This window comes from Rattus norvegicus, chromosome 6, assembly GCF_021556685.1.
Source record: "Rattus norvegicus strain SHRSP/BbbUtx chromosome 6, alternate assembly SHRSP_T2T, whole genome shotgun sequence".
Taxonomy (NCBI): Eukaryota; Metazoa; Chordata; class Mammalia; order Rodentia; family Muridae; genus Rattus; species Rattus norvegicus.
Window position 1 is genome coordinate 14683529 of NC_141539.1, and position 10481 is coordinate 14694009.

At 44.5% G+C, this 10481-nt stretch overlaps 1 long non-coding RNA gene across 2 annotated transcripts; it reads right to left on the bottom strand.

Moving 5' to 3' along the window:
- LOC102551445 (uncharacterized) lies at nt 1–7787 on the bottom strand. 2 transcript variants are annotated; one of them, XR_015622675.1, is made up of 4 exons: nt 7473–7787; nt 3916–4002; nt 485–582; nt 1–400 (listed from the first exon to the last, which is right to left on the bottom strand). It is a non-coding gene; the product is annotated as an uncharacterized LOC102551445 (long non-coding RNA). The 2 variants fall into 2 exon arrangements; XR_015622676.1 differs by lacking the exon at nt 485–582 and having other exon boundaries at nt 13–400.
- Between the last annotated feature and the right edge of the window lie 2694 nt (nt 7788–10481).

The window sequence follows — 10481 nt, forward strand, 5'->3', positions numbered from 1 at the left end:
TTTCTGTTATTGAGCAGCGTGGTCATATATTTTATTACGTATTTTAAATATAAATCGAGGCTTACTTTATAATCCAGGATAGTAGAGTTTGATTTGGTAGTGGTTCTAAGGGCACTTGAAAACACTGTAGACTGAGCTGGTGGGATGGCTCAGTGGTAAGGGTGCTTGCTGTCAGACTGATGGTCAGAATTGGATCCTGGGGACCAACTTCGTGGAAGGGGAGGACTGACCCCCACAGTTGTAAATTATCTCAGGTATTCTGTCCAAGTGACTGGAAGCTTGTGGATATGATGCAGGAACCCTCTCTGTGGGCTTTTGGGCCTCCATCAGAAAAAGATCACATTTGGAAGATGGACATGCTCTGATGAATCTGCCCAGACAACTCACGTAGCTGGGAGACCTGCGAGAGATAGGACAGGAGTGTGGGAACAAAGAATTAATGCCTGAGCTAGAGCCCATATTAAACAGAGAAGACAAGTCTCACTTGAGTCCAGTAAAGGCCTCCTAAAATGGTGGTTCTCAATCTGCGGGGCGGATCCCTCGGGGTCAAATGATCTTTTCACAGGCTCGTGTATCAATATCCTGCATAATCAATATTTGCATTACAATGAATAACAACAGAAAAATTACATTTATGAAGTAGCAACAACATAATTTTGTGGCCGGGAGTCAACACAACCTAAGGAACTGCATTAAAGGATCACAGCATTAGGGGGATGAGAACCACTGTCCCACAACAAGGCTAATGGTATACATTAAACAAAGGCTCAGCAGAGCCAACAGCCAGGGAGCAATGGAAGTAGAGGCCACATCATCTATTTGACTCAATGGACCTGTTTCCTACGTTAGGGATTGCTACCATCTATTGGAATCCAGAAACGTCTCCAGAACAGGATCAAAGAATGGATGAGAAATATCGGTTTGCGCTTTGGCTGTTCTTTGCCAATGGATGGTAGATGCACATCGGAACCCCTGGGTCTCGTGACGAACCGGGACAGTTTAGGTAGTAATGCTCCTCTGAAGGGTCAGAGCCACAGCCTTCATGGCGCTCATTACAGCTCTCATTGGTCCCCTCTGGGACTACTGGTCACCAAAGAAAGAGAATCAACCTTTCTAAAGTGTGGGGCTTATTGCTGCCCAGGTTTGGTGACCAGCACAGGTATGAGCAAAGGTTACCTTGGCAAAGGGTCTTGCTTTTGACTCTGTCTAAGCCCCAGCTCATCCCCTCTGGAAAACGCATAATCCTCCTGTTTATACTGGGCCAGGAAGTCTCAGGTATAGAATATCTGGGAAGAAAGCCAGAGTTCCCCTTCCCTCCAGCCCTTCCAAAAAAGCATGTCAGTGAGCAGCAGATAAGCTTTTAAGTAAAAAAGTTATGCGGACAGAATATCACAAAAACATAGTGTTTAAATCCCCAAGTTTCCTGAGAATCGTTACCCATTTCTCTTACATCCCACGGTTTGGGGGAATTATGCTTCCTTCTAGCCATCTCCTATATTCTTCAGGTAGTAATTGTCCTTTGCCTAGAAGGGAAACTGTCCAACTAACCAATTTCAGATCAAGCAAATAGTAACTTGCTCCTTGCGTTAATGAATAAGGTTGAGAAGAGGAAACGAAGAGACTCGGTTTGGGAAAGGTTTTGAGGATGCCTGTGAAGGCTGGCTTCCTCTTCAGCACTTTGAAGTTAATCAAAGGCTCCTCTGGTCGCCTCCCACCCACATGTGCTCACCTACGGCTCGATTTCATTATGCTATTTCTCTTAGAGCAGGGATAGGAGCCAAGTTCCAAGTCCCTGCCTGATCAGTCACCAGCTGTGTGAACTGGAGTGAACCACTTAAGGTCTCTGAGTGCCAGCATTTTTTGTCCAACAAAAGAGTGAGCCCCCACTGCCACCTACTCACACCGCAGCTCTCAGCCAAGGAGGCTGCTGAAGGCATTGAAAACTTTAGAGACCAGTGCAGAGGTAAATAGCAGCTTTGTGAAAAATGTCATCCCTCCAAGATGACAGCTGTCATCCCATTGTTCAGAACTCAATACTGGGCAGAGAGCCGAAACGTCTGTAATTTGCAGTTTAATATAGAGGGAACATTTAGTTACATTTCAAGAGAAAGCTCATCTGTGATCCACTCCAAAATGCAGGTTAAGTGTCATAAAACTTCATTCCAACCAGGTGACAAAAAAAAAAAAAAAAATCCCCTCATATGTCCTGAGGGCACTAGCCTTTCATTCTCCACATGGGCTTCCCAGCAGCAACACTGCCAAGCGCTATGAAGTTTCCTTCAAGACTCATCTGTGAACTCTCCCTAAGAATGTCCTTTTCATGTGGGTCAGTTATGACTGTTAGACAATGACTCTGAAATGAGGCCCCCAACATTCTTCTCCTAGCACTTTGCCTGCCATTGTCACACAGCAGGCCTGCCCTTCATACAAGTCTCATGTACACACACTGGGATCCTCATCCCATACAAGACACCTCAAGTGCACACTCCACCATCCTAATTACCTTTCTGTTGCTGTGGTAAGACATCATGCTCCTGCAACAGTAGCTGAGAGCTCGGACCTTTTCCCACAAGCACCAGGCAGAGAGAGCCAACTGGGAACGGTTAACGCTTTTGAAACCTCAAAGCTGAGTCCCCAGAGATACACTTCCTCCAACAAGACTACACCTCCTAATCCTTCCCAAACAGTTCTGCCACCTGGGTACAAAGCATTCAAACATGGCCTGTGGGGACCATTCTCAATCAAACCAGCACACGCAAACAATAGGACTTCCAATTCCAGTGCCCACCTGATGGTCTTTGGGATACACTGAGTTTTGTCAAGGTCCCTTTAAGTGTTTGTGTGTTAGTCTTCTGTTGCTGTGAATAGATTCACCCCAAGCCCTCATGATTTACAAAGCTGTCAGCATATATCATATGGTTCCCAGACTCAGAAATCCGGGAATGGCTTAGCTCGGTGGCAGCTCTGCTCTGCCTCAATGGTGAGGCCCCAAATGTCATCATCGGATAGAACCTAACCCCAATTCATCACTTCCACCAAAATATTGCCAACACCAACGAACCCAAACCTTCCAGATTCAACTTGACTTGTCAGATTGGAGTCAAAGATAATTGGCTGGAAATTACTTAAGAACCAATGTATAGATGGGTGTGGTAGCCCATATTCATAACCCCAATGCCCAGGAATCTGATGGGAGAGTTACCATGAGTTTGAGGCCACCCTGGGCTATGTAGTAAGTTCCTAGTTAGCCTGAACTACAGGGTGAAGTCCCATCTCAAAACAAAACAAAAAACAACAAAAAACAACCAACAGAACAATAAACATTCCTTATTTTAATTAAATTAAATTAATTAATTTATTTTTAAGACAGGGTTCCACTGTATAGCCCTGGCTGTCCTGGAACTCACTCTGTAGACCAGGCTGGTCTAGAACTCAGAGAGATACACATACATTTGCCTCCTAAAGGCTGGAACTATGCGCCATCACTGCCTGGTGCAAGCACATCATTTTAAAGAAGGTGAGAGAGAAGGGGTGGGGGTGGGGGTGGATAAGAGCAGCCTGAGGTAACTAAGTGTTGTCAGAAATGGGACTTAAATCTTTTGTTCAGCACCTTGTGACAGCTTGTTCTCATAGGTTGCTAAGAGAGATGGTGAAGGGGTGTGGACACAAAGCATTCATACCTGCAGCCTTTTGCTACCTGCCCTGACCTACTATTGACACCATTTTCTGGCAAACCTGTTCTGATTTTTCTTTGAGATTTATTTTTGTTTTCTGTGTTTGAGTGTTTTCCCCGCATGCACATCTGTGTACCACATGCATGCCTGGGACCCAGAGAAGCCAGAAGAGGGTGTCAGAGTCCTTGGAACTGGAGTTACAGGTGGTTGTGAATTGTCATGTGGACAGGGGGAATCAAACCTGGGTCCTCTAGAAGAGCAGCAAGTGCTTGTAGCTGCTGAAGGATCTCTCCAGTTGCTATTCTGCTTCTTCTAATCACACATTTTCCTTTAAATTAAAAAAAAAAAGGAAGCAATGATGTCCAGTGGTTCTCGTCCGTCCTACCACGGTGACCCTTTAGTACAGTTGGTGACCCCGAACCAGAAAAGTATTTTCATTGCTACTTTGTAACCGTAATTTCGCTACTATTATGAATTATAATGTAAACATCTGACTCTTCCATTGATCTTAGCCCTGTCAAGGGGTTGTTTGACTCCAAAGGGGTCATAACCCACAGGTTGAGAACTGTTCTACATCCTGTTGTGGATGGGAAACTTTGTGTTTTGTGGAAGCTACACGGTTGAAAATATGTTACCGTATTTTCATTTCCCGCTTCATTTCTTCCTTATTTCATGAACACAATTTCCAACTGTGATTGTTCTCACACCAGACCTTTGCTTTAGAGCCGCGTTTTGTATCTGTTTAGATTCTGAGTCAGAATCACCTATAAATTGTGTAGCTGTTACTTTGATCTTTTTTTTCCTCCCGGTTAAACTTGGGTCTGTCTTCCTGATCGCCAACTAAGGATTACTGTGCTTTTACCCCCACGTGCAGTTTTTCTGAAGTCTTTACCAAAAGGTATCCTTTCCCAGCCTTGGCTCCTCCCCCACCTGCCTTTAACTTTGACTGACTACACAGTCATCCTATCCCAGTCTTTGCTCCCTCCCTTTAACTTTGACTGACTACACAGTCATCCTATCCCAGTCTTCGCTCCCTCCCTTTAACTTTGACTGACTACACAGTCATCCTATCCCAGTCTTTGCTCCCTCCCTTTAACTTTGACTGACTACACAGTCATCCTATCCCAGTCTTCGCTCCCTCCCTTTAACTTTGACTGACTACACAGTCATCCTATCCCAGTCTTCGCTCCCTCCCTTTAACTTTGACTGACTACACAGTCATCCTATCCCAGTCTTCGCTCCCTCCCTTTAACTTTGACTACACTCGTGCTCTGCTGTGGAAAGTACACAACTAGAAGAGGATAAAAATACCTTCAGCAATAATATGGAACATGCTCAAAATATACTGTCGACATGAGTATGGCCTGGAACCACAATATTGGGAGAAAAGAATATACAGCATATTTCATTAATTATAATATGCACATATTTTCACCATCTTTGTGTTTCTGAAATCAGAAAGTATTGCATAATACACAGCACCTCATAATTTACTTGGTAGGGCTTTAAAAAGAAATGTCTTTGTGGGACTACAATCATGGTACATGTTTCAGTCAATGGAATTGCAGGCTTTATAGATACGTACTGTTGGAGACGACATAGCCTATTCTCCGGAAAGAATCTCAAGGAGGAAGATAGATTGGAGACTACAAGTGTGTGTAAGAATATAGATAAGGAACTCCGGAGCTGACAGAATTTCTAATGCATGCCCTTTTATATCTTGCACTTCAAATTAAGCTAACCATATTAATAAATATCACATTTTAATAGTAGAATCTAATTTTAAAAGGACAAATGGACGCGAGTTCTTTGGACCCCACTACTTTGCTCAGATTCGTTCAGATTTCCACTCATTCTTAACGAGGGTCAGTCAACACAGGTAGGCTATGCAACATGTATACTGTTCTTCATTCAAAGTCCAGCATGGCAGCTGGTCAGAGACTAACTCCAACTGATCTCATCCCTTCCTCCCTAAAAACCACTGTGGCGGTTTGAATATAGCCGGTGGGAAGTGGCGCTATTTGGCGGTGTGGCCTTGTTGGAGGGGGTGTGTCACCGTGTAGGCTTTAAGGCTCCTCTTCTCAGGCTCCGCCCACTGTGGAAGAGGCCCTCCTCTTGGCTGCCTGCAGATGACAGTCTCCTCTTGGCTGCTTTAGATCAAAATGTAGAACTTTTGGTTCATCCAGCACCATGTCCGCCTGGATGCTGCCATGCTTCCCTCCATGATGATAATGAACTGAACCTCTGAAACCATAAGCCAGACCCGGGTAAGTGTTGTCCTTTATAAAAGTTGCCTTGGTCATGGTGTCTCTTCAGAGCAGTGAACCCTCAGACAGTCTCCTGTAAATGCTAACCAGATCCTTACTCATTACAGTTGAGCTCAACACAACTCTGTCCCATCGCCTTCTTTACTATGAAGTTGCGCCACAAGGCAAGGAACAAGTACATATGTTGTTCTGCTTTGATTAGATTCTGGTTTCCAAAAGAACCCTTCAACAGCATCCAGGGTGAGGGTGTGAGGAGGAAAACAAACTGTAACTGGTGTCAACACACTTGCTAACAAGTCGAGCTGTCACGATTGCTCAAACGCGGTGAGGTGAGCACAGGCAGTGACTAGAAGACTCAGCCAAGTCACTGAAACGTCATTTCTGATTCAAGCCTGTTGGTGGTGTTTGCACAAGCAGATGGCCATTCTCAAAGTCACTCTGAAGGTTATATGCACACATAAGGTCATATTAAAGTGGGGAAAGTTAATCTCAATAATCCTGAGAAGGAAGAATAGCTGATGTCAGGCCTCAAGCAGTAAAAACATTGAATCCAGAGTCGGGGAGGGATTCACAAGGCCAGGGCTTTCCAACGCAACAGAGATGGAACCCAAGTCAATGCTGCTTGGGTGTGAGCGAGAGCAGCCTCCGGGGTAATTTTCATCAATTCCTGTTGGCTTTCATGGTTCACTCTTATTACCTGGCCAGGGCAAACTAAATCAAACTTTAAGGCTCAAGAGTGGCATGAACAACCTCTTTGTTTTATTCAGCTGCAGTATAGACAAAATTTCTAGACTTGGAACAGACCTAATTTCACATAAAGTTACTCTAACTTGGTTGATAACTTAAGGGCTGGGAATGCGATGATTGTCAGGCAATAACCATGATGTCGTAGGTTCAATCCTTAACACTGAAGAGAAAACAAGAGGTTGCCATCTTAACGTGTAACACGCACCAGGTAAGTGGTTCCTGTAGCTAGTTTCAACATTAAAGAATAGGAATTTGTCCCAATCTACAGAAAATGGAGGGGGGTTAGCCTGGCGCTGTTCGTCTGTAACCCAAGATCTGATTACTCCAAGACGAACAAATCCTCGTGTTTACCAGCTTTTGTTGTGTAAACTTCCACCCCCTCAGTAATCCCTGATTGGTTACTAAAGAAGCCTACAGCCGGGAATGGGCAGAAGAGTGGGGGTGGAGTCTCCGAGCTTCCATGAAAGGAAGAGGAGGGGAGGAGAAGGAAGAAGTTGCCACAGGGTAGTTGGATCAAGTGCATGGCCATGAGGGCTGGCCTGTTGGAGCAAAATCGGCCCCCACACGACATGGCAAGTGACATCTCAGGATTACTGACAGGGAAGTAGACAAAATAGCCTAGAGAGTTGATATCTGCCCAGCTCTATAAGTTTTATTATAAATGCAGAGGTTTTTGTGTCTCTTATTTGGGAACTCTGTGGTCCAAGTAGTATATTAACCACAGAGTAATATTAACCACAAGAGTTTTCTTATTTAAATACTAGATTATAATGACTGCTCCTACCTTTGCTTGGTCTTTCATTTCAATTTATACATCGTATTACTTGAAACACTCTTCCATTATTACTGTTTTTAATTGTCCGGTCTCTCCAGAGAAACAGCCGATATGATTGACACCTTGATAAGCTATATAGACAGGCAGGCAGATAGGCAGACAGGGCATTTATCACAGGAATTGGTTCATGCAATTATGGAGGCTGCCCTGCAATAGTCCATCTACAACCCAGACAACCGGGGAAGCTGGAAACATGCCTCACTCTAAATACAAAGGCCCCAGAATTCCTGAGAAGCTGGAGAGCAAAAGGATGGAAGTCCCAGAATTCCAAGGGCAGAGACTCTGGAGTATAGCATCTGAGGGCAGCATAAAGGGTCTGTTCCAGTTCCAGAGCACAGAGTATTCCCTTTCCTTTACCCTTTTGTTCTATTCAGTGCCTCTAAACAACTGGGCAGCACTCACTCACATCACGTGGAGATCTTCCTTCATCTAGTAAGTTCAAAGTCAGTGTCCTTGGGAAACAGTCTGACCAGCACACAGAAATAAAGCCACTCTGTCTAGTGATGTCTGTCAATTCAGTCAAGCTGATATCTAAAACCAATCACCACTCTAAGTGATTGACAAAAATTGTTTGTTTACATTTTGTACAGTATGTTTTAAAAGAGGCCCTGTTTTCTGTGTGTCAGGAGCTTCAGCTATGGAATGAACTACAACCCAGAATTGAAGGGCACACTTGGGATCCAGATCTTGAGGCTGGAAGACACAAGTTTCTGACCTGGATCTTGGCATGGAGATCTTGAGACACAGTGGCCATGAAAAGTTTAGGCCCAGGCAAGGTAGTACATTCCTTTAATCCCAGGAGACTGAGGCAAGGAGATCTCTGAGTTCCAAGTCAGCCTGGAACACAGCAAGTCCCAGATCCAGGAGTGATGGTACACACCTTAATCTGGGCCACACCTTCTTCTGGAGGCCTACCTAGGGACATTGGAAGAAGGAAAACTCACTCTTTGACTGCTTGCTTACTTGCCAGCACATCTATTGGAATCTACTTCTACAGAAAACCAGCTCAAACAACTAGCCTCATGGCACTGAAAAACTATTAGATTCTTGGACTTCCCATTCACAGCTGCCCTTTGATGGGTTAGTTGGACTACAGAATGTAAGTCAACAGAATAAATTCCCTTAATATATAGAGACATTCCAAAAGTTCTCTGACTCTGCTGAATGCTGGCTAATAGTTATTTTTGTGTGTATGTGTGGGTGGACATGTGTATAGGTCAGAGGACAACTTAAAGACTCCCCACCATGTGGAGTCTGGAGTTTAGACTTAGTGGCGGGCACCTTTACTCACTGAGCTGTCTTGGCAGCCCATCCATGGGTTCTGATCTGTGAAATTATTATCTGAGAAGGAATCTTATGTAGCCCAGGCTGGCCTCCAATTCACTATGTAGATAAAGATGTACCTCTATGTCCCAAACTGGGATTATAGGCTATGTTCTGCTTGATAGATGAAATTCTAATCTAGACTAAGAGTCTTGTTTCTCTAGTTTAAAACCTTATTTTTATGTTGTTTCTGTGAGCTCAGTGGGGCTGATAAAAATTATAGCGAGCAAAGAGACAAGTAATTTTTAATTTCCTCTGGGAACTGATTTTGAGATGTAAATGGAAAGAATTTCTAGAGAATGATTTATAGTTTTTAAAATCAGGATGATTGGGGGAGGGGGGAAAGGCGGGATTCAGGTTATCACAATGGGTTTAAGATTCCACCTCTCCCAAACTCAGAGAGCAGTATGGGAGTTTTCTGTGGTTTGGGGTACAGAATTTGCTTTTCTATTCACTATAAACTATGAAACAGTTTAGGCATTTGATGTGACCAAAGCAGACAATACAAAACGAAACGAAACGAAAGGAAAACGAAAAGGAAAACCTGCCTCCTTGTGGACAAGAGTTATTTAAGCCTAATTTAATTAAAACGCAGAGGCTATTTTTGTGTCAGAGGACAACTTTGTGGAGTTGGTTCTCTCTTTACACGGGCTCCAGGGGTCCAACCTGGTTTATCACCTTACTTGACAAGTATGAGTGCTTTATGTCACCGGCTCTGAACGAGAAAAACAGGGACGCTGAATGTGAAGGAAAACGTGCCTAGTTTACCAGGATTGTGGTTACCGCACTTGTCACGAATCTGAATATGAAATAGGGCAGGGTTTCTCATTCTCTGGGAAAGACCTGCATTTTCCTCAAGTTACTACTTCCTCAAGTGGCTACTATTTTCATTGTCTTGGGCATCTTAACAGGTAGTGTTGGTTGGAAATGGGACCCAGGGAAATCGGTCCAAAGGCAAAATGAAATTTGCACAAATCTTCTAGGAAGTATCTAAGAGGCCTCGGCTTCTAAATGGATCTACTTGGCAGTTTATCAAACTGTCTGAGACCGGAGGAAAATGCTGATGACTCTCTAGCTAATGTCTTCCCTTAAGTAAGGTTCCCCTGGTATGAATAAGGCGTTAAAATTCAGACACTTTCATAGCGTGGTGGGGTGGAGGGAGGAAAGAAAAAGAAAAAAGATGAGCTGGGCTTTGTGGGCTAAACAAACGGATGTAGCAGGGGCAACGCGGCGAACTCAGACTGAGCTGGGCTACAGAGTAAACCTGTCTCAAAAAACAAAACAAACAGAAAACAACCCAAGACACAAAATGAAAGAATGGCTGAAAAGGGTGTAACGTGGTTCAAGAGAGGTCGGTCAGAAAAATGGAAATATAGAGGCGGGCGCATATTTGCCAAATTTTGCCCCTCCCCTAGGGTAAGGGCGTACCCAAATTCCCAGTGGACTCGAGTTGCAGTCTGGCTCCTCGCCCGCCCCTGTCCCCGCCCACGACACGCCCACGGCTTGCCGGGGCTCACGCCTCGCCCTGGCCCTTTCCCCGCCCCTCCCCACCCCGCTCCGGTAGTCCGACTCTAGTAAAGTAAGGCGGGACTTCCGGTGTTTGAAAAACTTCCGGCGGGAACCGGAAGGTTCCTC